Source organism: Nipponia nippon, unplaced genomic scaffold (assembly GCF_047370975.1).
Source record: "Nipponia nippon isolate SJK-2023a ecotype South Korea unplaced genomic scaffold, ASM4737097v1 scaffold_1, whole genome shotgun sequence".
NCBI lineage: Eukaryota > Metazoa > Chordata > Aves > Pelecaniformes > Threskiornithidae > Nipponia > Nipponia nippon.
Window position 1 is genome coordinate 101,265,556 of NW_028262290.1, and position 25,470 is coordinate 101,291,025.

The window sequence follows — 25,470 nt, forward strand, 5'->3', positions numbered from 1 at the left end:
TTTTGCCTGGTTTGTCCAGCTGTTCGTACGGTGGCTTCCAAGTGCCTTCTGCTGTCTTGGGTGTGTACCTTCACAGAACTTTCTTATAAAATAGGAATGTGCTGGCCCCTTTTTATAGATGGGGATCTGCGGTTAGGCTAAAACAAAATACCTTGTCAAAGGCCACAGAGGAAATATTAGTTGAGAGAAGGATGAAACGCTTTAGGATTCTGACACATGATTTATGGGTCATTAACACCCTAATGAAAGACTATAAGGTGAGTTACATTGTCTTACAGCTGGAACAGACTGAGCTGATACCTGTACAGTTGCCAGTGATAACTGGCGATAGCTGGTTGTGCAGTCACAACTTGGCCAGTGGTGTGAGCTCCCATTTGAGCACCTTATGCACTAGATTACCTTTCACTCTCATTGCTGTTGTCATACAAAATCTTGCCCATTGAATAGTTCAGTGGTGTAAAGTCCTACCCATCGACACAGTATTTCTAATATCTGTAGCTCTCATCTTTGAAATTTTTGCTGGTAGTATATAGATTGCCAGAATTCAGTGCCCATGCTAGCCTACAACTGCATGCTTTCCCATGAAATTCTACGGTCAGCAGAGCCCTGCAATTTATGTAAACGCCAAACATGCCTTTCTTACTCTCTCGGTCTGTTGAGAAAGCTGTCTGTATGTTTGTCACGTTTGCACAGCAGGGAACAATGATATTTTGATGCTCCTTGTATGGGTTCTGCATATTCTTATGTGAAGAAGAAATGTAGCATTTTCACTGTAGTCTGGGCCTTGCCTGTCTGGGAAACTGGAATGTGACAACAAAATCAACTTGCATGACAGTGTCTGTGGAAAGATGAAAGTCCAAGGGCATCTGTGTTCTCATAGCCACATGTTGTACAGCTGATGGAGAATGCAGGATCAATTTTATAATTACATCTTTGGGCAGAAGATGGAATCTAGACTCTGGTCAAATTAATGAAAACAAATACTTTTGTATTTTAATACAGGAAACCTGGAATGTATTTCTACAACATGTATTAAGAATCCAGTGATTTGAGAACCCTAAAGATGGCCATGGTTTGTGTTCCCATCCTAAGAAGTCCAACTGCAAGCTGGTATGAGATGCAGCAGGAGGAAGTGAATGAGTATCCAGAGTGGAAAAGCACTGTGGTCATCGTTAAGTCCTGTGTGGGGTAATCTCTTGAAAGAATCTTTATTGAATTCTTGAAAGAATGCAAAAAGCATAGTGAATTGATCAGAAGAATCAAGAAAGTTCAGTGGTAGCTGGGTTTTTCAATTTGTTGTGTTTCTCAAGTTTATTTTATTCTGGAACAGGATAAAACCAAAAGTATCAATAATTGTTTTAATTTAAAATTCTTAAAACAATTAATTTGGGGTTGCATGGCACATTAAATTGCAAAAAAACTTTCTTAAAAATCAAAATGTTACTTTGTTGTTTTGTTTTGTAATGTAAAAACTACAAATAAAAATTAATTTCAAGAGAGAAAATGAAACATGCCATTCAAACAGGTTGGATTAGAACATTTTGACCTTATCAGATGCTTAAAACCCAATTTTTTCTTATGAAAGGAATCTTTCTCAAAGACAAAATATGTCATTTTAGATGACCCTATGTTTCCAAATAGAAAGACATTTTCCTGAGTTTTTCTAACAAGCTCTACTTTGTGTTTCAGAGCAAAAGAATTCTTGCTGTTTTCCAACGAAATCTGCAAAGAAATGAAGTTGGGTATTTTTGGGTAGCTTAGATTGCCTGGGTAGCTTTTATGGGCCTATGCATCCATTAAGGCAATTTGCTCTCTTTGCACTCCCATCTCCTCTGTGGCCTAAAACATGCAGATGGTGGGAACTTCAAAACAGAGACAAGGACACAAGTCTTGCCAATAGAAGCTGAGTCCATTCCTTCCCCCTTCTGTCATGCAGACAAGGGTCAGTACACTCAGCATCCAAGTTGAGTTACCCACTGTCTTCAAAAGGAGGTGATCCCCAAACAACCTCTGACTTCTGCCTTACCAAGAGACACATGTCTGCCACAGAGTTCCTCCCCTCTGAGCCCAGACCAGCCTTGGAAATGTCTTGGTGTATCCTTCACTGACAATAAGGCAGAGAAGGAGACCCATTGGCTGTCCCATCATGTCCACTGTCTTGGGAGGTGGGGAAGCAATCGTGGAAAGGATGAGAGCTGGGGGACTGTGGAAGATGGCAGATATCATGCACTGGCATGATAACTATGATCCCATGTCACTGGCATGTCCAGAGTCAGCTGCCATAGACAAACTGAGTGAAGTCCTGCAGCGTTATAGGATAAAGTATGAAATTTCCCCCAAAATACAATACAGGCTTCCATACCCCAGTGACCCTTCTAGTCCACCTCCTTCTTTCCTCAGTCCCATGGGATCCAAATCCAGTTTCACAGCTGTGGTTTTCCCACTATACCTGCCAAGGCCTTCCCTTTTCCACCCAAGAACAAGATCTGACGGTGTCTGAGAACTGAGTTTTGTCCTTTTTTGGGGTCACATAGTTCAATTTTCCTTATGCTGCTGAGAAGCCTTAAGATGGCTGTTATTAGTGCCTTTTTTTTGCAATTGTCCTTGGGTTGCTTGATCGTTTTGTTATGTTATACCAGTACTCAGTTTTCATAAAACAGTCCAGGTACTGATGAACATAATTTCTACAGATATTCATGGTCTGGAAAAACAGAAGTTCTACCTTCCCTAATTTGTCAGATAGCAAGTTATCAGGGGTAGATATCAGCCTCAAAACTGGTATTACCAGAGAATTCATGAATGACAACGATCCACAAAGAGTTTAGTTTACAATAAAAATTATTCAGGAGACCAAGTCAGGCAGAAAGTGATTCATAATCAAGTCATAAATTCTCCACTGATCATTAATTGTTCATCCTCCAGTGATGCAGGAGAAGAAAGGTAGAATGTGCCTGGTCCATGAAAGTCTTGACTTAGTTTTTGCAAGCTTTGGATTGGACCCAGATACTTAGCCTCAGCTGGATTTTTTGGTGTGCTTATTTTACATTGTTATTCCTACTCTGGATGTAATAAGATGATTTGCTTTGTTTGTCAGGACTCCCAGAAAACACCCAGAAAACATGGACAGCCTCAGTTGCCATACTTACTTTTGTAGTCATATTTCACAATGAATGGGAAGACTCATACGATACATGTATAGGAAGAGAACTTGTTACTTTTAGCCTTACAGAACTATTTGTGATAAGGAAAGATTAGACTCACTTGAGTAAATCAGTGAAGCCTGCCCTTCCCTTGACTCCAGAAGACATGGCCTTTGCCCAGCTAAGCAGGACTTTGTACCTCTGAGATTCACTTGGATGGGCATGGAAGGGCTGAAATACTGCAGGGAAGGATAACCTCTCCATATATCCACACAGCCAGGATACCCTGCTTTTTTTTTATTCCTCTCACTCTAGTCAAAATTATTGTTCATCTTCTTTGTTTAAGGGGTATCTACATGAGCATTGTTGTTTGGCTGAAGTGTACCATCTAGAAGCGAGTTTCCAGATTGTACCCTTGTACTTCTTGTGCTGTGCTTTCCATTGCACAGAGGTCTCAGGCTCCATAACTGTATTCTGTTCAAATTAAACTGAACCAAAAGATGTATTCAATGAGCACATACAACCTCCTTCCGTCATTAATGGGATTTCAATCCACAAGAGGAGCAAGTATTCAAGATAAACTCCCTTGAAATATGTATACTCTGGGTTCTCAGCACTGACTGTTTCTACGATCTCCTATTGGTCTGCACTAAATCCTAATATAGACATAGCTTGTAGACATGGCTGAGAAACAAGTACCCTGCAAGCACTGCCAATACCAAGATTACCATTTTCATTAGCAGATTTGGGGAACTTCTAATTTCCCCTGTGATTGCTGGAAATTTTCATAATTTTCAGTTGTAAAACTCATGGGACATCAGTTTCATTCAACAGCTGCAAGTTCCAGGGAGTTTTCATTTATGGAAGATTGTATTAATTTTGATGCCTTTCAAATCAAAACTAGATCATGAAAAAAGAGATGCCTTTTTTTTTTTTTTTTTTCCCCTGTGTACTAGCCATACTGCTTTTTTGGCAAGCTAAACTGTTTTTCAGTTTGGGACCTGCATCTTGAGGTAGAGCCATTTTTCTCCTCTCTTCTAAGTAAAGAGAGTCCGTACATTGTGAACGTCGTAGTATAGAAATGCTTTTTTCCTTGGGATACAAGAGCTTTTATAATTTTCCAATTTGCCTTAGCTTGGGAATCTTTAAAGGGAAAGGACAGGGTGTCTTACTTTGAGTCCTGGTAGAATATGCTGAAGGTATTTTGTCACCAATAGAAAAGTCTTTTCATACTTTATGTTTGAAGAACAGATCAAAAACTCCTATGTTTTTCCATAATTATTCCTGAGTGTGACATGCTGAGCAAGTCTTGCATGGGCAAACTCTGTCCTTTTTCTTCAGGCTAGTATGTATCAGCTTAATAAAATAGCTGGAGTATAGCCCCTTAGGCTGGAAGGTTGTCTCGTCTCTGTATCCATTAAATCCTTAGCTGCTTTGTTGCCAACACAAATGCTGATTAGTTTAATCATGATGATAGTGGGCCCCATGTCTTTATATAGACACTTTGTTGAGGGGGTCACTGACCCTTTTTTTAAGATCACAAAGTGTCCAAAAGTCTGAAAGCTTTTGTTCTTACCAACCCAAGGTCATCAATAGGACCTTTATATTGTTAGAGTGAGCCCTCATTTCTTCCATATGTCTTTTATTATTCTGTTCCTTGAATCTTCTCTCAATAGTGGGGAGGTAGTTAAATATTGGGATGTAAAAAGAGCTGTCCTGTCTGATACTTAAAGACCTCTGTCCAAAAATGATTGAAAGAGGAATACTCAGAATGCCCTTATCTTGTCTCTAAAGATGTGTGAGGATGGTGCCATACCCCAACTTTTTAGTGACTCTTGGCTTCTCTGGGATGTCAGTGCCCCATGTAATCCCAAGGGAAGAGAAATACATTATGTTAATTTTGTTTCTAGGCAAAACATCCACAAATTTACCTGACTGCTAGTTCTTTAAAATTGTGCTTACTCTGTGCTTTCTTCTAGAGAGTGTGCCAACAGTCCTGGCTCAGAATGAACTCCACCAGCACTGACCTTGTGTTTTCAGTCCTGGTTATAGCTATCAGACCCTCTTGAGCTATGGGGCAAAGTCCACAGAGAAAGAAACTTTGTGGGTTTTTTGGAGGCAGGTGGAGGGATTTTTTTGAAGTGCTTAGATCCTGTCAGGTCTTTGCAAGAAGCACTGGAATGGACTGAACTGCTGCCAGGCTGCAAGAGATTTCTCAAGAGCCGCCTCTCTTCTCATCTATCTTGGACTCACGATGAGTGAGGTGAACCACCTGCTCCACACACTTTCCTCGTGCCACAGTCTGAGACATGCCAAAGTATTGCGCTGAAGTCCTGCTGTGAAGGTTGGAAGAAACCTAGATTCCTTTAATCTGTTTGTTAGACCAAAGTAACTCTGGTAAAACAACATGTCATCTAGTCCTCTAGCCTGGCTCTGAGGCATTTGACTCCAGCCCTTCTCACAGAAAAATGTGCTCTGCATCAGGCACAGTTTTGAGAACACCTGGGTATTTTAGAATGGCAGCATTTTTAGGGCAGGAACAGAGCTTTAGCTTACAAGCATGTATCTCCCCTAAAAGAGAATGGTATGGCAATGGGGAGCTGTTCTTCTAGTACTGACTTTTCATTTGTGCAATGTACAAAGTGCCTCTCTCTCCCAGCTCTACAGAACTACAGTATTTTAGATGGCATGTATGGCATATAAATTTTCCTGACTGTTTGCACCACTTCCAGGTTTTTATGTCATTCAGAATACAATATAAGTTGCTATTACATTTGGGGAGGAAAATCCATAGAAGACATTGGGATGGTTATTGCCAGCATCACTTACTGCTAGAAGAGGTAAAGAAAGGAACTGGGCTGGGCTCTCTCCTTTAGGCAGAGAGAGGGATGATAGCTGTGTGGCAAATCCTTAAGAGAGGTAAGACCCAGCCCAAAGCTCACTGCAGCTATAGAAATTGTCTTTGGCTGCCATTTCCTGTTTGGTGTCCTTTTAAGCAGTACCTGCTCCTTGCTACCATCTCCCTACATTCTCACTCCCTGTGAGTGAAGAATGATGTGGCAAAAAAAGGTTTTAGCAGAATCTCCCCCTCGCTCCAGTTCACCGTGCAGTTACGTAGCTGTGCTGGAACTTGTGGCATGGGGGAAGAATTGAATGGGCGTCAAGAGCAGGAGGGAGTAAGACAGAGACTGCTTCAGTTGCAAAGAGATCTGTGTAACTGTGGCTTTGTCAGCTTCAGTGGTCTTTGACCTTCCCTTTTAGTGGTTTCTCTTGTGTCAGGTGTTACACATAGATACAATGATTGATGTTATAATTTGCATTATTTTGATTATTGGTAATTAGTGTGTCTCCTAATGAGCATTTGGAGCAATATTTAATTCTTAGGCTATTGATTACGGATCGCAGTGAGTGTAGATTGTAATTGGCTATGGCTATTTCCTGCTTCAGGGTAGTGTTTTAGGCTGTTTGATTATGCTTGGACAGTTCATTTGCTTAGTTTTTTAAAAAATTATTTAGGTACCCGAAGCTCTGACTTTGAGTGTGGGACCTCCACTGGGATAAATCTGGATATTGTGTCCAGGAAGAACATGAGTAGCTTCAGAACACTTTTTGCTGCCTTTGTCTCCTTCCTTTTCCCTCTCTTACATACTCACACATTGCATATAAGATAATGAACAGCAACATCTGTTATATGTTTTCCATTTGAAACTTTCGACCCAATAAACACTATCGAGCAGCAGATGTTTCAGAAGACTTCAATCCCTCACTTTAAAAGTTCACAGAGGTCCTTTGGTCCAAATTTTCAAGGTTTCCTTGAATTATTTCTTGTTTATTTTTATTGGATGACAGTTTAAGGAGCAGAACCAAACCTACAGATTTTCAAAAAACTAAGATAGATAATTACCTCTCCATTTATTATTAAATTTAAAACTAAACCCAATATTAAAACAAAACCATCAATATGCTAAAGCTGACAACCCTTGGATGCTAGCTAACACACTCTGTTATAAAATAAAAAATGAAGCCTTGATTTTGTTGTGGATATTATTGTACTGTCTGCCTGAGGCAGAAGTTTGTGAATCTCTTTGGTGGATGAACTAAAAGTAATTAGAGAGCCACTTTTAATCTCACCTCAGTTTTTCATGAGTGCAGTTCCCTGCACATATCAGTATATGTGCTTGTATTATGTCGCTGTGGATAGGTGCTGCCTGCCTGCCCAAAGCAACATTAAATGACTGTGCTTATAACAGGGAAGCAGAACTGGACCTAAGGCAAAATACCAAATTGTCCCTGAAAGTGTAGGAAGCTTAAATCTCAAACCTGGCCTATTTCTCTGTAATGACTTCAGTCCAACCCCCGATCCAAACACTGTTGAACTTTAGGAATGTTTGGATGAGGTTCCAAAGTCTGTAGCTTGAATCCAGCTATATCTAGGAGGACAGATTTGTAAAACAGATGTTTTCCCACTGGAAGTGTGTACATGAGCCCTATTAGCAAAACAAAAGGGGTTGTCCTGCAAAACATGTCTGAAACATTCCCTAATGCACTCAGCAAATGGAAATGGAAAGTTTATTCTCTGGGCAGTCAGCTAATGTCTCACTCAGAGTCAATTTGAAAAGATTCCAGTATGGCTGGCATCTGTCACCACATTGAAACAAAAAGAGCAGCTTTGAGGAGTATCATAGAAATACATTATGTCCTATTTGACTTGAGGGAATGGTTAGGAACGAAATGAAGTATCTAGTGGTTATTCTCTCATCCAGAGGTGAAATTCAAGCCCTACTGAAATTTGTGGAATAAATCCTATTTATTTAGGTAGGGTTAGGATTTCATGCCAAATCTTCAACACTGCAACAGGACTTACCTATTTCATCGTACAGAAGATCTGGAAAATCTGCACACGTACGAACTAGACAGTGTTTTTTGAAGAAGATAATTTTATGCACCTGTTATAGCTGAAAGCCGTATGGTACAAAAGAAATTTCCTAAAAACTAAGGGAAAGGGTCAGCACCTCACCACAATTGTGATCTTTACTGATAGAAACGCACTGCTACTTTGAGTTTCTGACAGTTGATAAAATGGCAAAGAACAATTTAATATTGCTAGGTCTTTGAGTCTGTGTTATGAGCTTCCATTTTTTTGTATTTTGTAATGGCCCAGAACCAAGTAATTATGTATCAAATGTGATCCTTCATTTATTTTGGCAATGGATCTTCATCTGTCATCATTTTAATCCATCTACTGAGGGAAACGATAGAGTCTGCCATACCTGAGAAAGAAAGAATGCTATCTCGGATTTCTCTGTGCTTGAAATATTTCAACAGATGCCATTTTGTGTCATGCCTCAGAACAGCCTCTTTATCTGAACTCTGAATACTGCTGTTTGTCTCATAAATATTTTCTAGTATTTAACCACTGTGTATTTCACTTTTTGAATGACAGACTGTAATTCCTCTTGAGCCATGGTAGCCTATCAAGTTGACATCTATTTCAATTTTACACTGTGTTTCTTTTATCATTCCTTTCAGGATTTGTGGGGTTACAGTCTGATATATTTAGTGCATGAAAGAAAACAATTATTTTGCAGTTACATTAAATCATTCAAAACTTCTTCAAATTACAGCAACAGATGCTCTGAACAGTGTTACCATAAAGGACTCCTCTGTGCTAAGCATGAGAAAAGAAACATAAAAGTGCGCAGTAAGAGACAGTCCCTCCGTAAACTCTCTAGTAGCCAATGCAAGATGGGGGGGGGGGGGGGGGGAAGCAAAGAGATGGAAACATGAAAAGGAGTTGCCCGTTGCTACCCCATGGGTTTACCATAAAATCAAGGCTAGAACCCAGACCTGATATTTCAAGTGCCTTTCCCCTATCTGTTGAACAAGAATTTCCTTGCAACAGGTAGATACTAAATTCGTTTCCAGTACTATCCAAGTAGACAAGTGGTGTTCTTATTCATTCTAGATGTGGGAAATCTGAGCTACTGGGAGGTGAAGATATGTGGATGAGATTAACATTGAGAAAGGTCAGAGTCTTTTTAATAACAACTTGAAGTCCTGTCCATATGCTGAATCCTGCTGGGTGTATTCCCTTTACAACTATGCTTGTAGAGCATGGAACAGTTGTCAGTCATGGAATCACCCTGAATATCTTGGTATTCAATTTTGCAATCATAGTACACATCATACAAAAAAGCTTAACATAGTCTCTGGTGCTTCCGTGTGAATGAACAAGGAAAAAAAAGTATTCTCTTGGCAGTCTTAACTTTTACATTAACATGTAATATTGGGTATATCCACAGGCAGCTGCCTGAATACTATTTAAGCTGGGTGCTGAACTAGGTGCATGCAATGACAGGCAGTAGTTAAGCTGCTCTTATCTTTTTTTCTTCATGTCATTGATAATGATACTCTAATTCTTTTCAAACTGTGTTCCTTTGGCTGTGTTTTGACAGCATGGTTGTTATTCCAGTGGTCTATGTTATTCTCTGACAGTGTCATTTCTGCCAGAGAATTTTCCCTTAAATTTCATTTTTTGAGCACCTTTGCAAAAAATTGGTTTTCTTCATATTTTCTAATAATCATTATTGCTCTAAACCACAAGGCTGTCCTTAAGCACAGTGGTATAAAGCAGTGTAGCTTTTTTAGAGTTCATGAAAATGTTTGCAGCTTATACCAGCTGAAAATCTGCTTTTCCATTACTTGAAATATGAGATGACAGATATTTTTTTCTGTTACATTGTAGGAATTCTATTATTTTAGCAGAAATGAAGGAACTTTTCAGAATGTTCTACAAGATAATATCTGATCTGAATTTGAAAGGACAATTTTTTTTTAATCTACAGTCACATAAATCAAATCTGGAAATTCTTGCTTTATTAAAAAATTTTATTCAGTTCTCGTCAATTTCATATAGTAGCCAAACCTATTGTAAATTGTGGATGACTAAAGGTACCTTGTGTATGCTTATATATCTGAAAAATCATCTACAGGAATTAAGGATTAGATTTCGATAATGTTTCTTATGCAGTGTCTTCCTTTGCAACTTTCAGTGGGAGCACTGCTGAAGTAAGAAAGACAATATGAAGTGTAAGAAAATGAAAATCTGTCTCAAAAACAGTAATTAAGCTTTTTAAGACAAAACAAAACAAAACAAAACAAAACAAAAACAACAAACCAAACTTGCTCTTTGAACTTCATACTTTGCTAAATAAAGTGCCATCATTAAAACCACATAGGTAATTTACCAAGAAAATTATTGTTTTTCCAACCTGTATTCTTCATTTGTATGGAATTGCCCAATTATGTAGGTGTCACTGATGGTCCTAACAAAGTCATTCTTGAAATAATGATATTCTCTATGTCATCCATTTGGTGACAAGAACATGTAGTCTGTAGACAACTATTGCTCAAACCCCAATAAAAAACATAATCCATAGGAACATAATAGTGACCAAAGTAGACTGGCTTAATCAAAAAAAGGTCTGATGTGAAGGAAATGCTTTGGAGGAGTCACTTAAAATGTGAAGAATTGTCCAATCTGGTGAGGTGTTCAGTCTAAAGAATTTCAAGAAGTTTGGTAGAAATTTGATATACTTTAGCTGCTTTGTTGTCTGCAATTGCCCTTGCATCTTTGAGGCTATAGGAGCAGGGAGAAAAGAATGGAGCAGGATGGGATAGAGATTGGTCACAGGTCTATAAGGATGACTAGGGATAATACAGATGTTAGGGAGGCAGTAACATGGAGAGCTATGGGAGGGAACAGTAGGAAGCTTTCTACCCTGTACTTCCATGGATTTGGAAAAGCACATGAGGTTCCTGAATTGCAACATCACTTCAAGTTGTGAAGCAAGTAGTTGTGAAACATACTGTCAAGCTTTGGACTCATGCCATTGCTAAGGGCAGATTACTGAAGATAACAGCCTCCTGCTTCCCATTGCTGTTTGTTACTCTGTTTAATCAGTAGAAGACAATGTGGTGGAGGCAGAGAACACGGTCCCATTATGGTTCCACTTGATGCAGTTTTATGTATACATTTTTAACACAATGTTCTTGTATTTTTGTTTTGTTTTGATTTAGGTTGCATGATCATGTGGTGAGAAGCCAGGGATATCAACCCTCAAGTTGTTGACACGATTTGAATTTGGGTCCTTTTACAGGTTCGTGTTGGTGATGCGTGTGATCATGCGTTTTCTTACATTGCTTCTGTGTCATTCAATACGACTGAATAAACTTGTTCAAGGAACAAGTCAACATTGACTAGTGAGTAAAGATTTTACCAGAACATTTGTGCCTCTCTGATAGCAGGATTTGGAAAACATGCAGTGGGTGAGGCAAGATGGCAGGAAGAAACTGCAAGACTTTGTGGCAAAGGAAGCATAATACTTGCCATCAAAATGTGATTCTATGCTGCTTAGTAGTACACAATTTCTGCACAATTCTCGGAAATCCATGGAAATAAACATGCATTTGGGCAGCTGTTCATCTGTGTCCCATTTTTCTGCAGTGTCAGTTTCAGGCACCCAGCGGCAGCTTTGCAAAGTGTTAAGTACTTACAGTTGAATTTTAATTTTTCTGAAGCTGTTAATGCATAGAATGATATAACATGTGAAGGAACCTGAAAAATTAGGTTTTTCAACTGAGGAATGAAGAAGAACTCCTCTGAACTCCTGTATATGCTTTAGCTCTTCATTTATTAAATGGGGAAAAATCCTATGCTCTTCTCCCACAGAGGAGTTTGAAAGATTGAACCATTAATACTTGGGATCAGCAAAAATATTAAAATGCTGGACATCAATGAAAAAATTTATATCTCTATATGTAGAACAAGATTTATGTGCTGTCTTCTGCTCTGGAATTAGTGCATGGAGCACTGTGGAAAGAATATTGATTCCCATTGTGGAGGTGTTTTCTTTCCTGTACTCTGGGTGAGGCAGGGAGCATGAAGAAAATAGGATGTGACTGAGTGGTAAAATACACACAACTGGGCTCAGTTAAATATTCACAGGCTTGACTTTGTGGCCTAAATTTTCTAATGCACTTGATATTTTGGAACAGTAACGGTCTAGACATTTTCTTCTGAGATGCCTATAACCCTGTGTAACATGTATTACTCATGCCTGTAATAAGGTTTTAACAGCTATTAGTCAGATACTAACATTTAATAAACCCTCTGTAAGTGGGTCCTTAAGGTGACATGCTGTGTGAGAATCTCTCCCCAATTTTCTTCAACCAAACCTCATATTCCCAGGGGTTTCTCAGGACCAATGACTGTATTTAACAGCTTCTAGTCTCAAAACACAGGCAGTGCTGCATACATTATAAGAATTGCAATATGCTGAAGGCAGCTTTAGCATCATTCATCCAAATGGTCAAAAGTCACTTCCAAGTCTCTGCTCATTTCCAGGTTCAGAAAAGTTCATCCCATGGGAATGAATTTCCTGACTTTTTTTTTGCTCTGAATAGCTAGCACACCCACTCAAAGCCACATCCAGCCAATCAATGATGAGGCAGAACCTCATGAAGTAATCCGAACAATCTTAAAATAGTGGTCTTTATTTACACAGAAAACTGAAATGGCATACTGTTTTTCCTTTCCTTTCTTTTCTCAAGATAAACTGACTATCTTCTGTGAGTTTCACACTTCAGCTACTTTCAGAATCCCAGGCTGAGTATCTTGACCTGCGGTATCTGAAACCCACTCTAACTAGGCTTTCCAAGCCAGCACTTCATTAATTACTATTTTAGGGAGACGGGTTTTCTCAGAACTGCAAGAAACAACTATCCAAATAAAACCAGCAATCAGATTCAATGTTACGATTTTTTTTAAAAGTATGTAATACTTGTTACCACTGCACTCTGTCTGCCTGAAAATCTTCCTTTAAGTCAGTGCTTTGTAATTTATGTCTCAACCTCCATAACGTTAGTGAGATATTAATATATGCATGAAGAGAAGCAGTCAGTGTAATTACAGTGGCAAAGTGATAAATGCATAGCCATTTTGCCTGGTAATATCGTGTATTTAACAGGTTTATTTGTTCAACAGTTCTTACTTTAATTATATTTTGCCATTTGGGAATTTTAGGCATATAACAATCATAGCTCTTCCATGAATATTATTCTTAAAATATGTGTTCATGCATTATTAAAAATGCACATGTGTTTGCTTACTTATTTATTTACAGTGTTCTTTTTCTCTTTTTTAAAAGCACTGATTTTTTATTTTTCTAATAAACTTTGAAAGAAAAACAACAACTCATCTGTTCGAAGGAAGGATATAAGGCAGGTTTCTTGCTGTGGACAAGCTCTAATTAGGACTTACGCCGTATGTTATGATACAGAAGCTAGAGGTAGGTGTCACTCTTTGAAGGCATGGCCCAAGAACCTTCCATGTGTCCTGTGAATGTACAAAAATAGTGAACGAAAATAAACAAGAAATTTGTATGTCAATGAAGAGACAGACAGACACAAAGGAGCAGGGTTAAAAACAACATCTTATTGCTATTGGACTTAATTGTGACAAAATACTCCCTTGGAATATTTGCACATTCCAACAGTGAAGTTTTGGGTTAAACTATCTGGGGTGCAATTCTCCAAACATACAGAGAGCTATAATGCAGACTGTACAAACCTGAATACAATTTTACCCCCTTGTACTGAATGCTAGACTATACTCTGATTCTTGAGGAACACAGAAAAATACCCATTTACAGGTAACTTGCACAGCTGTTGGAGTATATGCATTGTTGAAATTAGAGACAAAACTAGATTCTCAGTTGATGTAAGCTGATATAGCTCAACAGAGAAATTAAACTTGTGTTAGAAAGTCCTCATTTGGATTGTGACCTTTATAGAGCGAGCTTCTGTGATTTTTGTCACGAGTCTCAGAGTATGTTTTCTGAATCTCCATCTCTTTGAGTCAGAGGATTTCAAAGGAATTGTAGCCTTTGCTCAAGGAACTGGAAATCAAGATTCTGGCCTTGATAGTCAAAATGCTTCAAAACACATATCTTAATGATTTAAAGTCGAGAGGACAAAAATAGCAATAACACTGCATCCCCAAAAAGTGTTATGATTTTTAAGTAAAATTTCTTATTTCTGGAGCCTGACTCATTACTTTTGAATGGTGATGGCTGGAAATATGGTCATCCTTGGCTTTTCAGAGTGCTGGTAGCTTCAGTGCTGGGGACATTTCCTCTGAGCTCAGCAGATTGAGTTTCAGAATGTTTCCTCCCTGAAATCTGATGGATGGGAAGGCAACGAGCTTCAGACTGATGGCGATGGGGGCTTGTTTGCTGGAGCTCAGATCCTTAGTGCACAGTCCGCTCCAGCTCTAATTATAAAACCATTACAGTTCTAACAGTTGCCTGGCCATGAATTATTCTGACAATGTTTAACCTGCAGATAAGAAACCACTATCAACCTGTCACATTTCCCCCACTAACGAGTTCAGCATCAGTTTAAAAGGAAGTGCAACTCATGAAGCAATGTCTCTGTGTCATAAATTATAGGTATCCGGCATGCATTACAAGGACAGAAACAGTAAAATAGCATGGGACTCTTTATTATACACTCTAACAGTGACAGAAAAACAGCACTCCACAGTGTTTAATCTACCATAGCTTGTTTATTCCCTTCCACATCCATGCCAGTTTCAAAACACTTGGTGCTGTATTCTGCTGCTATCTGCAATTAGCACAAGTATTTATTTAAAGCTCGAAGGGAGAGAAGGAGGCTGTCTTTGATAAAAAGCATTGGACTCTAATCACTCAGACAGTGGAAAACGGTGCTGTCACAGAAGACTTACTCTCATTTGTTTCTTTGTGTGTGTATATGTGTGTGTATGTGTTACTCTAGGTGAGTTTCTTGTTTTGTCTTTAATGAAGTACACAATCCCTTTTTGAAACAAAATCTTGTAATGAGACCTGTGATATTGAAAAAGCCATGTTGTACACACTCAGGAAAAAAACAGACTGAAACAAACAAACAAAGCTGTGATGATACCTTGATGAAATATCTAACGGAATGAAGAAGAGCTTTACACTAAAAAAAGGAGGGATCCTTTCACAAATAGTTGCAGTTGCATAAAGCGGATGAATCATGTTTGCTGGTACGAATGCGCGTGATATGGTGGCAGGAACATAGGACAGTATTCTTAAAAACATCCCCCAGTTCTGTCATTATTCTTGGGCTTGTCTTCATCTCTCCACTCCCTCTTTTGGAAACTAGGTAAGCAAAAAACATATATAGCTTTATCACAGTAGTATTTAACACCTAATTACATAGAGTGAGATTATGATATTTCTCTTGTAAATTTGCACAAAAAGATGGGGGGAACAAGACTTTTCTGGTGACGGGACAGCTGAAAGCAGGGTGAGAAGCTAGCTGTGCACAGAGAGCAGACCACAGAAGAAAGAGAGGACACATCAATGGATACAAAGAAATGCTGAAGTATGAGAAGATACTTTAGTAAGGAGAGGAAGGAATTGTAACTTGGTATCCCTTTCCTGGATCGTGGTCCTAGTCACTGAGCAGTAGGGTAAAAAAGAAAGCCTCTCTCTTCAATAATTTTGTGGTTCAAACCCTTAACTCCTTGAGCTAAACAGTTCATTTTGTATTCAAACTGGAAAAGGGGAAAAAAAAAACCAACCTACAAAGCCTAAAACGTGCTCTTCTTCTTCTGTTTTAATGAGGAAAACCACAGCAACACATCTTCATTCACTCGGAACTGGACTCTTCTTTCTTCAGGTCTTACCTCAGTTTGACATCTGAACAGAAACACTAGCTATTTACACCCATGTACTCTGGATTATCATGAGCAATTGCCCTTAATCTGGTTACAGGCATTCCCCACAGGGTCATTAGAGCTTGGTCTTTGTGCAAAGACTCAAGGTGTGAGGAATCACAGAGTCAAGGCTTTGGGGTGCTTATCTGATCATCATGCGTTACCAGACTTTTGGCAGGTAACCCAATTTCTGCAGCTCTCATAACCAATGTCACGGGCCAAAATTCCTTTAAACCAAAAAGCCAGAGGGATTGCTATGGAGATTTGGTCTTGGAAAGTGTTCCTTGTGGCTTGGAGAAACAGGAGGTATATATTAGGTGGAGAGTTTTCAACTTTGTCAGCAGAATCAAAAGCCTGAATATTGCTGCAGTAATCCTGCCTAAATTTGCTACAATTGCAGGAAATGTTTAGATGGCTTCATGATGTTCAAAATGTTTCTTCCAGGCAGAGACTGAGATCTTTTAGAGAAAAACATATATATTATTATTAGATTATTAAATATACACAATACTTTGTATCTTGGTCTTTTAGACTCTTTGTAAAGAGGAAAAAAAAATTCTTTTCCAGTATTTTTATTTTTCTGTCTTTAAGAAAAATATAATATACGAAAGTAAGAGTAGAATTTTGGTTTTGTTACAGCTGTAAGGAGTGGTTAAGTTGATATACAGAGTGGAAGAAGTTTTGAGTATGGCAGTCATTTTTTGCTAAGTTGAGAATACTTCTGATTTTTACTTGGACAGTCCCATTAATTTCTCATTTTGTACTTTCAGGTATGAAGGAGTGGATCACCATCCTGGAGTGGTAGAGCAGCTGCTTGACATTGGTCTTTTTCGGTAAACAAAGGAATAATAATAGTAAGAATATTTTGAGTTCCTCAGTTCCATAGTACTTGAACTGCAGCTAACTTGTGCCTTGAATAATCAGACCTTTTAACCGCTTCCCTAGCCTTATTCCAGCTTGTCTTATTCTTCTCATTTTTGGCTTTTCTGTTTGATTCCCCTCTGGCACTTTACTGGATAGATTCAAGTCTGCCACTGGAATCCAGTGGTCTCCATAGAAAGGAGTTAGTCAATATGCCCAAAATATTGTCAAGGCATATCGTAAAAATATGAGAGTCCAGTGCCTAACATTGCCAGAAGAGGGTCAGCAGAGGGTCGTTGTCTTCCCCTTGCTAAAAGCAGAATATCTGCAGGCGTCACTGAGTAAAAATCGTTCTGCTTTGCCTTTTACCGGCCTTGTCAGTTAACACAAGAAAAGGAATAGCTTTTCTTAGGAATATATCTGCAGCAACACCCAGTTCTCTCCTGCTTTCTTAAGTGTCTCTCCAGTCTCGGTGACAACTTGTCTGCCTCAGGTGGGCTGGCAAACACATCCCGCTTCCAGGGCTGGTGAAGACACTCTGCCTTCCACCTCCCCTCCGGCTGTGTCTGTACTGTCCACACTTGACAGGTATGTGAAACTGTTGAAACACTCCTACTGTGGATGCAGCCATGTCAGCCAAGCTGTGCTTTAGATTGCACAGTGAAACAAGCTATTCTGGTTAAAGGATAATCTGTACCTATAAATCCTGCTGCACCAGTACGAGCTGACTTTAGGTTTGCCTGAACTGTATGGGCTTCCCAGCCCTTAGATGTGGGTGATGCCACAGTCTGACTGCATCTGGGTGACATCGTGGTGATATCTGGACATGTGTCCTCTCCCTAAACCATCAATGTTTCCACAAAGATTAAAGATGTCTGCCTGTCTGTCTGTCTTCGTAGACTAATATACAACATCATTGCTTCTGATGGCTCATTCCTTTTTAGCATAAGGCTTTTTGCCTAGGGTACATCTCCTGCAGTTTGACCCAGGGAAGAAAAGGAAGGAGATGCGTGGGAGATGTAGGCTGGCAAACGAGGTCTAGCAATTGATAAGCCTGAGGCACAAAGTAAGCAAACTCCGTATGTCAGATGTTGTGGCAGCACATCTCAAATCATTATATTTTGCATTTTGGACAAGATATTTCCATTTTTTTTAGACATCTGAGTCTCCCACCCCCAAAAGATAACCAAAGCTCTCAAAACACCAAATGAACAGAACCATATAACTTAAAACAACTGAGATTATTTGCTTCTATGTACAATTTCAAGTTGTTGAAGACCAACATATTTGTTGATGGTTTTATGGACATTTTTGACCATTTTCAGTACCAGTAGATGGTGCTTAAGAATATTTTGCACAGTTTCTGAACTTCTTAGAATCAATAACTCTTCTGGTGATTGAAGTTCCCCGGGAGATGTTTATCTGGTGCTGTTTTAGCAACCCCTTCATAAACTGATGGAATGGGTATCCCATGCAGAAATTATCCTGCAAAAGCAAGTGAAACACTTAAGTGCCTTAATTGCAGTAACTAAGTCTCATAACATTACTATCATGTAGATTAAAAACCTCATCCCACTTTATGGATCACCTAACTAAGGAGCAGATTTTCTCTGACTTGATCAAGGTTACACTGAAAATCCACAAAAGAGCCAGGAGTGGATACAAATCTATTTGAATCTTGTTCTAGTCCTCAAAATCCACAAACATCTATATGCATCTCTAACAGCTGTAAGCAGAAGCACTGTTAATTTCATACTGTGCAATTATCAAGGCATGGAAGGATGAGACAGATATTTAGAAATAACAGTATTCCCTCCTTCTTTATTCATTAGTGAATCAAGCCAGTATTATACATACCAGACATAGAAATATGTATATATGTGTGTGTATATATATATACACATATATATGGATGTTGTACATTGAGTTTTCCTTCCTCCTATCGCACTAGTTAAGCCTTCAGAAAAGTTGAATCATATATTATTTTATCATAGAGGACTTAGAGGCCTTAATTGATGATTTCAAATCAACAGCACAACAGTGAATTAGGAAGTAGTAAATTTACTCTGGGCATTGCTTTGAATAGTGGGATTTTACTTGTTTTTACTATAATATAGAAGTTTCGTCAAATTTTACCACAAATACTTATCCATTTGGTCTGGAAGCTTTCAAAACTTTCCAACTAAATATATCCAAAAGTGCATTACTAACTGAGAATACCTTCAAAGGAAGCCCTGTCTCTGTAACTGTTTAGGAACCAGTGTAATGCCCATCATCAGAATACCAATATATTTAAAAAGAGAAATAATACCTTTTTCTTCTTCCTAGCCAGCACATGTTCACTAGCCATGCATGAGTCTTGCTGACAAAGAATGAAGAGATTAGCTTTGTCTTTACATCTAAACATGAAGATGCACATGGACAATTTTATCCTCTGCATGCCAGAATCTAGGCCAGTTCCTCGTCACCCAGTGTCTCAGGAAGTTGGCTCCGGTACTCAGGGTACTCTTGCTATTCGGACAGACATGTCACAGGTTACTGGAGCTATTTGTACTTGTGCAAAAGGGTAAAAAATAATCCCCCCATCAACTCAAAATGACATCGTGTTTCTTGCTCTTCTTCTCAGAAATTTTTCACAAAAAGTGCCATCAGATAATGTGATTTGTGGAGTCCAACATGCATTGTCTAAGGTTCTCCTTCTAAATCAAAGGACGCCTTGATGAACTGCACAGTGCATGCCTGAGATGATTAGCTCCTGGACATGTGTTCACGCTCTCCCATTTGTACGGCAGACCTCCAGGGGCTGTGTTTGGGCTGAAATCCAGGGAATCTAGAAGCAGTAGCTCTAAACTGAATGCGTCTGCACCGGTTTGCACCTGAACTAATAACCCTGTTTAGCAGTGTGCTCTGGCATGGGTTTACCAGACTCTGGGATCCAAGTCCCTTGTAACATGCAAGTTTTGGAAATAAAATTTCAATTTAGGTGAAAATCCATTTATGCTTCAACAATAAAAAATTCCTTGACTTTTGTTTTGTTTTGGTTTGTTTTTTTGTTTATTATTAGATAGATTTCTAACTTCTTTAATTCCACCCCCCCCAACTGCAATCACACTTTTTGTAAGCTCCATAAATTAGTCTGTAAACAGCAAAGCTGTAGATTATCTAGCATCTAAATTAGGCATTTACAGGATCCTGTGTCTCATTGTTGTAGTTCCCTGGGCACCTGGATGCAAGTCCTCTATCTATCTAATATTAGTATTGACCACATACTGCCGGTGTGAGGCCAAACAAAAAGAAGCCTCTCTCTGGCTAAGCCATTCAATGCTGTGCCACGCGTATCTCAGCTGGAATAGGCTTTTTCCATGTCTTCCCAATCTCATATGAATTGTTTTCTCTTCCAAAGGCTGTGAAATATCTGGGTCAGCAGGTATAACAGAAAAGCAAATGGAAAAAAAAAAATAATCTATTTTTGCAACTCCTGAGCCGCGTTTCCAACAATTTATTGAAATAAGATGTCATGCATGCACATGTATCATTGATTTCAGGTGTATGGTAAAGATGTCAAAGATATAATCAGCAGAAATAACCGTAATTTTTTCAGATCTGCTCTTCTCCCATCAACTTGGCCTCCAGAACAAGAATTCAACACAGAGTGAAATATTTCATACTCCTGGGCACCTGCTGGTGCGTCTCCTGTCTCTCAGCTCAGAGAAGATGGAAGGCTTGATGCAGTCGTGATATCTGCCATGAGCTGGACTTGCTACACCTCACTTTTTTGCAATTCTGATTTCTTTTGTAATCGTTGTTTTAGCCCTGTTCCCTATCTGATATTGAACTCTTGTGACACTGATGCAGGAGCAGCAAACAACATGCTATAGTGAGAGAAAAGACTGTTTTTCAGTGCTTTTAGCAATGTGACCTTAAGTATTGATTTATAGCCTGCTGCAGTGCTCTAGTGCAAAAGGGAACTGTGGTAATTAAGTTAGTATCTCCGCTTTCTAAAATAGTGCTGAGCTGCAACAAAAAGGGACTCTTTATTTTTCCTCTCTGACTCTCAGTGAATGCAGATGCAGGCACTGCCCTTTGACCCTGCTCAGCTTTCCCCAGCTGCAGATTATTTTTCTCTCTCTGTGCCTTTAGGTGCTGATAGACAGAGTAGGACCCATTAATTCTTGTGTCTGACTTTCTTTTTTTAGTGCAGGCAATGGAGCAAATTTCTACACTTGTACCTGACTTTTAAAATATTGTGTGTCCTTATGTGGGTGAAAAAAGAACAGCGGCCAAGGAAATATAGGCAGCATTAGAAAATTTAGCAGGGTGGGTGGTCATGAAGTGGGTCAGACTTGAAAGCAAAACCTTTTGCATGAAAATTCCACTTCTCAGCATGACACATTATTCTGAAACTCATGTATAACGTAACAGGGTAAATACAATGAGAAATCTCTTTTGTATTCCATTACAGTCATTAGAGAAATAGGCCACAAAAGGTAATGGCAATAAAACGGAATACCTTGAAGTAAGCATGTAAATTAGATGCTAATGTATGCAAATTAGCACACCATGTTCAATGTCCATAAAACTACAAAATATAGCTAATTAATGATAGGTAAGTTGCTTCATTCTATATTCACAGAGTTACAGGGGAGGTAGTATATTTTTATAATTGTGGAACATTGGCCTTGGGGAATGCATCAAACATTTAGTTTCTCTCCTCTGGCAAATTCATCCAGTACACTTGAAGTAATTGCCTTTCCACTTCCTCACCCAAGGTCTTACTCTGAGAGAGGGCTCTGAAATTAGAAGTAAAACAAGAAAAAAGGCTCCCAGTTTTACAATTACTTTCTTGTGGAAGTAGTTCTTATTAATGTTAATATAGTCTCTGTTCAGCAAGGTACCTAAACACAGTTGGTACCCTTGGCATATCTAAGTGGATTTAACGACTGAATCCCCAAATGGATATGGACTTTGTAAAGCCCAGCTTTTTAGGCAATCTGTTATCAGCAGAATTCACAGTTCAAGCTCCCAATACAATGCTAGGGGAAAACAGAGCACCTGAGAGCAGGTTCAGCAAAAGCAACGAACTGAGCATGGAGCAAAGTAACTCATCCAGGAAAAAAGGTGGAGGGAGCATGTGGATCAAGCCCCGCTTCTGGCAGAGATGGATAGCACAAGCAGACGCAAGCTCCTCTGCCCACATTCTTGAATCCTGCACAGGAAACAGCTTGGTTTGAAAACCATATCTGTCCTGTGCCTGAAATTAGTACTCCCCTCTTTCAGCCTATCCAGCTGACAGAGTGAAGGGGGCTGGGTCAAGGTGGAGCAAAGCCCTGTTAAAGACGCGTGTGTGTGTGCAACCTGAGAGAAAGCTGCAATGTGAGTTGAATGGAAAAATGAGTATTTGAGGGTACACCTAAATTTCAGTGCGAACAATGAGTAGCAGTGGGTGGGAACCCTGTGAAAGCTCTTCTGATCTCCCTTCTGCTGCAAAGGTGCTCACCCTGCAATTTGAAGGAGCTCTCTGGGTGGCTATCTACATGCCCTGGGTCTGTGGTCATGCCACCCTCCTCTGCAGGTTCCCAGTGGGAAGCTCTGTTGAGCCTGTGGGAAGGCAGGTCAGCTCAGCTGCTTTGCAGAGCTTCAGGTGTCATCCGAGCTGGCGGACATCTTCTAGACACAACACCTGTGCCCCCGTACCAGAAGAACTCGAGGATGTTCTGCTTCCTCTCGCTGTCCTGCTGCTCCTCTGCCAGGAGTCCTTCCACCGCAGGGGCTGCTTCACTCTGCAGAGGTCCAGTGCAGCAGAGGAATGAACAATTTGGAAAGAAACCCCACTCATGTTATGGATGAAGAGAGGATGTGTTTTGTGCAGGGTCTTATTTGACAGGCACTGAGATGAGTGATGGTGATGAATGCGATATGTCTTAGGTACCCGAGACAGAGGTTATAATTTGCCAAATACTTTTCATGAGCCAGCAGTTCTCCTTCTGGAAAGCTGTTCAGCTTCAGACCAAAACATTTATCTTATATGCATGTATGTGTGTGTATATATATAAAATCTACACCTGTTTGGCAGAGCAGTTGAACTTTGATCAACTTCAGGTGAATGCTTACCTTGCACTTCATGTAAAAATTAACCCCAGTGCTAAACATGTGCTTCAGCGTTTTCTGATTTAAGATGGTTTTCAGGATCGAGGCCCTAAAGAGGACAAATGAGTGTAGCTGTTTCAGACACAAGAAAACGGAGGCTGGCAGAAAAGAGACACTACAAAGAGGAAAAAGTATGTGAAATATTGTAAGGACTTTCAAGTAGAAGAAGGAAAAAGATGTATGATAAAAGTAACAGGCTTACAGAGGGAAGGAACATATGAAAATAAATGTCAGAATACTAGAATGAGGGGAAAAAAAAAGGAAATAGAAAGTAGAAATAGGGGCTACTAGAATATTAATTTAAGACTGAACACTTCCTCTTAAGTTAATAAGCTAAATCATAACATGCCTGACTGATACTCACAAATTCAGCTTCTATTCTTATTTGTACCCATACTGCCTCATTATTTTGTTATGCTTTCCTGTGCTAGGGAGTATTGAGAAAATGTGCTTGGAAGCCTCATGTTGCAGGGACTCCCAGTTGCAGGAGGGATGCAGAAACACCTCAGAGTGCAGAGCTTTATTTTCTAAGGAATAAAGGAATAATCTGCGGGGGAATTATTCTAAGGAATGGGGTATCTAAGGAATAATTTTGCTCAAGACCAAAAGTTTAACTGTATGTAAGGCGTTTTTCAGGCTATCGTGAAACTAAAACTGGCTTGCCGCCACTGAGCATCGGTGCCTGTCACAGACAGCGCTGTTTGGAGGGCTGCTGATTCAGCATGTGATGTGCAGAGGGCTTGAGCTGATGTAACCTAGCGACAGCTATAAAAGGTCTTTAATTATATACATACTGTAGTTTGATAGAAGAAAGAAGAGTGAGAGAGAGGAGTAGAAGATCTGATCATAAGCTCCTCCAGTAAAATATTCTAGTACTAAAGCTTTTTCAATGTCTTCAGAGAGCTTCAGTCTAATCAGATACACTGAGATACTTGCATCAGTTATTTACATCAGAGGTAATTTGGAATTAAAACTTTTTCTGTTCATCCCTGTCACCTTTTTACCCTGAACTAAAACTATTAGAATTAGAAAACTCATAGATCCTTACCCAGGTTGCAACCATTAACATGGTCCTTTTCTCCCCTCCTCCTGCTTTTCCCTGCTGCCCCATGTTATATATCTTGGATAGATCACAGCAAATCTAAACCTGATGGCCTTGTTTCTTTTGCTTTTTTGGCCCAGCACAAGCTCAATACCTGCACAAGAGGGGAGCAGGATCAGCTTGGGAAAGAAAACAAAAAAGCCTCTGCCAAAATAATAATCATAATATTAGCACACAGCTGTAGGGAGACATTTTTGGCATCCAGAGCAAATGCTGCCCGCTCTCTCCCCTCCCCTGTGACCCCACTTCTGCTTTTTGGCTTTCCACTGGCTACCAAATTCCCTGCTTCCCTCGGTCACCTCTCTATGCCACTAACTACCTCCACAGTACTGTGGTTGCTCCTTGGTGGTGGCAGAGGCAGAAGCATCTAAAGGGACTTGGACTTATGTGTGTGTTTGTACTCCTGTGAGTATGATATTCCTGCAAACTTGAAAAGTCCTTCAAGGACCTAATACAATTTTCTTGATCTTGATCTCATTCATTTGAAGGGAGGAGGAGGGAAAAAGTGAGGGGGAGAGAGAGAGGGAATGCTGCTCTTGGCAGAAGATACAGGCAACTGGCTGCTTTATGGTTTTGCCTTGATGTGTGTTTAAAAAACAGCCCAAAATTTGGCACAGACAGATTTTTCCCACTTGTTTTACTTCTAAATATTCTTCAAAAGCTTCCACGGGATATAGAATATTGCTTTGATCAGATGAATATACTTTGTGCTGAAGTTTCTAGTTAATACCAACTTCAATTCATATTCTGCCAATTTTTTAATTTCAGATTTGATTTCAAATTTTCTTGAGCCTGTAGACAAAGAAAAAATATGACAATTTCCCCTGTGGATCATGTTATTTTACTGATGTGGGTTGAAGTTTCGGAAGATGGGGAAGAGTGAGTGAAGAAAACATTATTAAACTTGCTTCTTCAGCAAAATGTAAGCATGACCGAAAGGCTGAATGTACACAGGCAGTGTACCCCAGACCAAGATGTTTTGGAAAAGGTTCACAGCTTGAATTTCTTTCAGATAAAGCCCCTGTATTTGCATTCTTACTTAATCCTTATCTGAGCTATTTGGACTACTCACATTTGTGAAATTTTCTGGAAATATCCAGGTATGGGCCATCACTGTGAGTCACCATGCTTCCTGTTTCTGCTCAGTCATAAAACATCTCCTGACAGCAGCCTTTGTCACGCTGCTTAGGACATTCATGATCTCATATGGAGCCTAGAATGTAAACACATTGGGTTTTTTCCTCCCTTAATGCTGGTTTTTGAGTATTTCCATGACCCAACGTCCATTAAAGGTCAATAACAAAAAAATACCCCAACACTTAAACAAACTTTAATTGTGATGCAGTGAGTCTGAGCCATGAACATAGAGCTCAGATGTTTGGGACAGTATTTAGCACACATCTCCTTGCCCTCCAGTCTGTGTTACTGTTGTGTTT

The 25,470-nt window shown here is 39.5% G+C and overlaps 1 long non-coding RNA gene across 1 annotated transcript; it reads left to right on the top strand.

Moving 5' to 3' along the window:
* Positions 1-1,017: 1,017 nt before the first annotated feature.
* On the top strand, positions 1,018-13,452 carry LOC148057520 (uncharacterized). The gene is made up of 3 exons (XR_015700017.1): positions 1,018-1,188; positions 11,220-11,299; positions 13,349-13,452. It is a non-coding gene; the product is annotated as an uncharacterized LOC148057520 (long non-coding RNA).
* Positions 13,453-25,470: the final 12,018 nt, after the last annotated feature.